Below are 5,791 nucleotides of genomic sequence, written 5' to 3'. Positions count from 1 at the left end.
TATGATAGCTAAGCATGTCATCCAAGGCCTGAGAGCTCTTCATGATTTTGTTCATCCCTTCAACCTTTTTTCTGAGGAGGACAATCTCTTCTTCCAATCTTTCACATTCATTATTCTTCTTTGCAAGTTGTTTCTCAGTTTCTTCCTTGCTACGAGTAGCTTCAGATGCTACTATTTTAAGGGAGATGATATCTGACTTTATTTTGAAGATTTCTTCCTTCTTTTCTTGATTGCTCTCCATTTCCTTCTCAGCTCCTTGTGCCTGTTTCCTGGCTTCTTGTAATTGAGACTTAAGGGAGGAAACCTCTACCTTGTACTGACCAATCTCTTCTTCAAGTTTGTTCAAGCTCTTGTGCCTTTGTTCAAGTTGGCTTGACAAGATATCTTCCTGCTTCTTTGCTTTATGATATTCCTTCTTAAGCTTGGCAAGCTCTTCATCCCTTTCTTGTACTTGAAGCTTGATGAGATCAACTTTCTTCCTTGTTTGATCTTGGTCACCAACTGGAGCTATCTTCTTAAGTTTCTCATTTTCCTTTTTCAAACTGTTAATCTCTTCCATGGCAGTCATAAGTTGAGCGAGGAGTTCTTCTACAAAGTCTTTTTCATTCTCTTCATCTTCTAAGTCTGCTTTAGCCTTGACATCATCATTCTCATGTTCAACTTCTATGATGGGTTCTGGATTTCTTTCTAGATTTCCATCATCTTCTTGACTGATGTTCATGGTCAATGCTCCTTTTGAGTGAAGGTCATGAAGTTTGTCCCATATACCCTTTGCTAATGAACATTTTCCTAGATTGTTCTTTACAGAATCAGGTAGCCCATTCAAGATTGCCTTTACTGCTTTTGTATTGTTCTCCTTGGATTCCTCATCCATCCTGCTATCAGCAATCACTGATTTCCAGACTTCAATGCCTTGAGTCTGTAAGAAATTCCTCATTCTTGCTTCCCATTTATTAAAGTTACCATTGAGCCTTGAAGCCTCCTCAAATTCATTGTCTTCTATTTTAGTAGTAGAGGGAGACACATCCTTAGGAGGATTGGAGACTTTCTTCCTTGACCTTGCCATTCGTGTTCTAGATGTCGACCTTCAAGCTATTAGGCTTTGAATGAAGGTACCTGCTCTGATACCAATTGTTGGAAATACTGAGAGGGGGGGTGAATCAGTATTTCTTTTTCCCACTATTATTTTACCAGCTAAAACATATATATTCAAAACACAAGATGAACAACAAGAATAGATGCTTTTATTAATATAAACTGTGCAGCAAAATAAATACAATATATAGATGGTTGCAATCAGTTGCCAAGCTCCAACTTGGACTTTGGTGAGCTCCAACCTCCAGAGCACCAACTCTATTTTTCCAAGACACCAATCTTGGTCTTTAGGAGCACCAACTCCCAAGGACTTCAATCCTTCCTATTTCTGAGGCATCAACCCCGAGGACTCCAATCCAATCTCACTTCTGAGGCACCAGCCTCAAGAACTCCTATCCTTCTCACTTTTGAGGCACCAACCCCAAGGACTCCTATCCTTCTCACTTTTGAGGCACCACCCCCAAGGACTCCTATCCTTCTCACTTTTGAGGCACCAACCCCAAGGACTCCTATCCTTCTCACTTTTGAGGCACCAACCCCAAGGACTCCAATCCTTCTACTCTCAGAACTCTTCTCTGCTGAGTTCTGTCTATTTACAGCTTCACCATAGTCTCCAAACTACAATATCAATGACAACCATGTCTTCTTATGGATGAGTCTTCACAGCTCTGCACAATGCCCACACATATTCTCCAATAGCCTTCATGCTCTCTGATAATGTCTTCACATAGCTCTAGTCAGTCTATTGTTAGCTGCACTAAGCTCTGCATAAAGAACAACTTCTTGCTCAAGTTTATGTTTTCTGCTAGCTGCTTCTCCCCTTCGACTGTCTGCTGTCTTGTTAGCCCTGCGGCCCTCTTTCTATTTTGTTGGATCCTCTCGCTGCCTCTGTCTCCTCCAGCTTATTTTCCACAGTATTCACCGCTGCGGCTTCTGCTATCTCACACTCCGGTTCTTCACCATACCAACAGCCCTCTACCGTTCTCTGCTTTTGCTGTTTTTATGCACCCATGCCTCTGTCCATTCGTTTCCTCTTTCTCGCTGGCTCTTTGGCTTCCTCAACGCTCGCTGTCATTTCCTCTTCGCTTGCTTGCTTCTTCGGCTTCCCGAATTTCCGTTTCCTCTATCTATCTGAGCGTTCCAATATTCATAGGACACGTTCAATCAATGGACATGTTCAAGCGATCCACCGAAGAACACATCTTCCCGGTTAAAACTGTAACAGCGCTGCTTCTCCAATGATTGCAGGCATATACAGGGACCGCTTCATTTAAGGGACAGCCACATTCTATCGCAATCATAATCGCCATGATTCAGCCTCTTGAACTATCGGGACCGTTATCATATGCATTTTTGCCTCACAAGCCCGGCGCAATACATTTTTGAGTTACATAGGAAATATATGAAAAAATAGGCGACAGTGCTAAAGGGCAGACTTCAAGGATCATAGCACCCGTATCTATAATGTATCGGGTCCGCAGCATTCATCGCAATCGGTGATTGCAAAGGGCCGATGGCCGATGTGCCAATCCACTTGTGGATGCGATATTGCATTGAACCCTGTTTCATATGCCCGTCGGGTCCGTTCCTTTCATCGCTATCGGCGATCACAACATAACTGCAGTCACCAATGGCCGATGGCCGATGCGATGGACCGGATGCGATATATTATTCAATCAAACTTTGATATGTCATCGGGTCCGCCTTGTAACCGCAATCGGAGGTTTCGTGAGGTCCTTTATATATATCAGCATCCTGACTCCGTCGATGGCCGATGGCCGATCCGATGGACCGGATGCGATATTATATAGACTGTTTATAATAAGTCTGTCGGGTCCACTGCTCCTATCGCAATCGGCGTTTTCATGTGGCAGGGCCTCATAACATATGCGATGGGCGGATGCGATAAACCATTTAACCATAACACAATCCCGCGTCGGGTCCGTGTTATTATCGCAGTCGGCGTTTTTAATGTGGCAGGCCCAACCCACTTGCGATACCCGCTCTGAAATGACGGATGCGATATATCATTAGACTGGTTTTAATTCCTCCGTCGGGTCCACAACCGTATATCGCAATCGGGGGTTTCGGGAGTGACAACCCTTTGAGACCAGTGACATAGCGGATGCGATATTACATTTAGCCAGTTTATAATGGAGCTGCGGGTCCGTGTTATTATATCACCTCTCTCTCTCTCTCTCTATATATATATATATATATATATATATATACTCCTCAGTACTCCCGATAGTTCTTTCTGGCATTGTTGCGTCGATAGTGTGTTTGTAATATGTGCCCGCCGATAGTGTTAAGGCATATATATATGGGTTTTCTCCTCTAATAGTTGTGAATGCATATATATATGGTTTTTAACCACCGATAATGATAAAGCATGCATACATGGGTTTTACAGGCCCGATAACATAACTGGATATATCTATGTGAGTTCTACTCCCGATGGCTCCCGATATGCTGTGTATGCTCCCGATAGCTGTGTATGCTCCCGATAGGCATATATGGCTCTGTTTGCTGCATTTGCTCCTCTGATGGCGCCTCTTGTAGCTCCTCTTGCTCCAGTGTGGCTCCTCTGGCTTGTTGAAATATTAATTTCACCTGCGCATTTATTTTTACAAAACAGCTGAAGAAAACCACCAAGCTCATCGGACCGCTTTTGCTGTGAAAGTGGTATTCCGTAAATCTCACCCGATGCAATAAAATTTTGCCACACGTCAACTGTACTTTTCACAAAACCACTTTCTATCGGGACGTAACATTCGTTCTGTTTGGGCGAGCGATGATCATTGGATTAGTATGAAGACTGTTCGCCGTCGGATCGAAGTCAAAGCTGGGTACGGTCAGAAAAATTCCCAACATGGCTTGGTCTGCTCCTATGTGGCTCCTCTTGCTCCTCTTGGCTCCGTCTGCTCCTCTGATGGCTCTGTGTGCTCCTCTCATCTCCATCTGCTCCTCCTCTATATATTGCTCCTCTTGGTTCCTCTTGGCTCCTCTTACTCCATCTGCTCCTCTCGGTCCGATAAGTCTGTCTGCTCCATTTGCTCCTCTTCTTTGGCTCCGATATGCATCCTTAGGTAGATCCTCTTTGCTTATGGCTTGGCTTTCCTGATGGCCTTACTCCTGTCTCTTCATGAATCTGCTCTGCATCCCCTAGGCTTCATGTCATCCTCTAGTATCCAGAATATTTCCATATGGACATCAAATGACAACCTAGGTCAACAGATAGAAAAGATAGATCAACGCCTTAGAATTCAGCCTCCTTGAGGGGGCAACCTCCTTTACATTACATAAATGAACAATTCTTGGATGATTCAAATTAAAAAACCTCCTTTCTATATATAGGAGTCTAAGGACACAATATAACCCAGCTGACCTATCAGTAATAATATAAAGCCACAAAAATAACAATAGAGGGATTCTATGGGGCACAGTAATAACAATATGGGGGCAATAGGGACACAACAATATTAATAAGGGGTATAACTACAATAGTATTGGGGTAATCACTAATATTATAGGGACCCAACAAAGTTACAAATTAATAGCCATGGATGAAAAACACTGATTTACTCTCCTCCCCCCTCTCAGTATTTTTTACAATTGGTGTTAGAGTAGGTGCCTTCAAGACTCACCTTAATCTCTCGAAGGAAGACAATGAAACATGGGTAGTCATCCCAAAGGATATTCAATCAATTTTTTTCATTTTAATGGAACAACTTTTACATTCTGGAAAGTAAGAATGAAATTATTACTTAAGGTCTCTTAGAGTAGATGTTTGGAGAGTGGGTATCAATATCTAGGAACAAATCCAACAGATGAAGCAAGAAAGAAGAAATACGAGCATAATGTTAAGGCAATTAATGCTATCCTAGGAGGACTTTTTGAATCAGGATTCATAAAGGTAACACAACATGAAACCACTAAAGAGATGCGGGACAAACTATAAAATATATAAGAAGGCGACACAAAGGTAAAAAATGAAAAACTACAAACATATCAAATTCAATATGAAAATATGAAGATGCATGAGGATGAAAGTGTTGCTATTTTTCTCCTGAGAGTAGATGAAGTAGTAAATACTATGAAAGGCCTTGTGGTAAGTTTTAGGATTCTACAATTGTTCAAAAGGTACTAAGATCACTAACTCCCAGGTTCGATGCAAAAGTCTCTACAATTGAAGAAATGAAGGATTTAAACGAGTTATCCATGGAAAGGCTCCATGCAAGTCTATCAGCTTATGAAATGAGGACAAAATGGGACCAATGCAAAATTAGAAAGGTTGCTTTCAAAGCTACTAGAAAAGCCAAGAAAAAGAAAGAACAAGAGAGCTCTAGCCATATGTCAGATGATGAGGAGGAAAACTTCATAAAAAAATTTCAAAGCGGACCAATAAATAGAAACGTAAGATGCCATTTAAGTGTTTTAATTATGGAAGAATATGACACTTTGCTGCTAAATGTCCATACAAATATAATATTGACAAGGAAGAGAAATGAAATATTTTTTTTGTGTTTCAAGAAGAGTTTTTATAAGAATAATTTTTTTTATTCTCATAAAGATAGTGATTGTTCATCAGATAATGAAATAGACTATGATTCTAACTCTAATCTTTTAATAAAATTCTCATGGCTCTTAAATTTCAATTGCTTACTATAGATATTAGTGAGACAATTGTTGATGG

Source organism: Pinus tabuliformis, chromosome 2_1 (assembly GCF_031772625.1).
Source record: "Pinus tabuliformis cultivar Carrire ecotype Pingquan chromosome 2_1, CPIR1, whole genome shotgun sequence".
Taxonomy (NCBI): Eukaryota; Viridiplantae; Streptophyta; class Pinopsida; order Pinales; family Pinaceae; genus Pinus; species Pinus tabuliformis.
The sequence above is the reverse complement of the archived record's forward strand: the minus strand, read 5'-3'. Positions refer to the sequence as shown.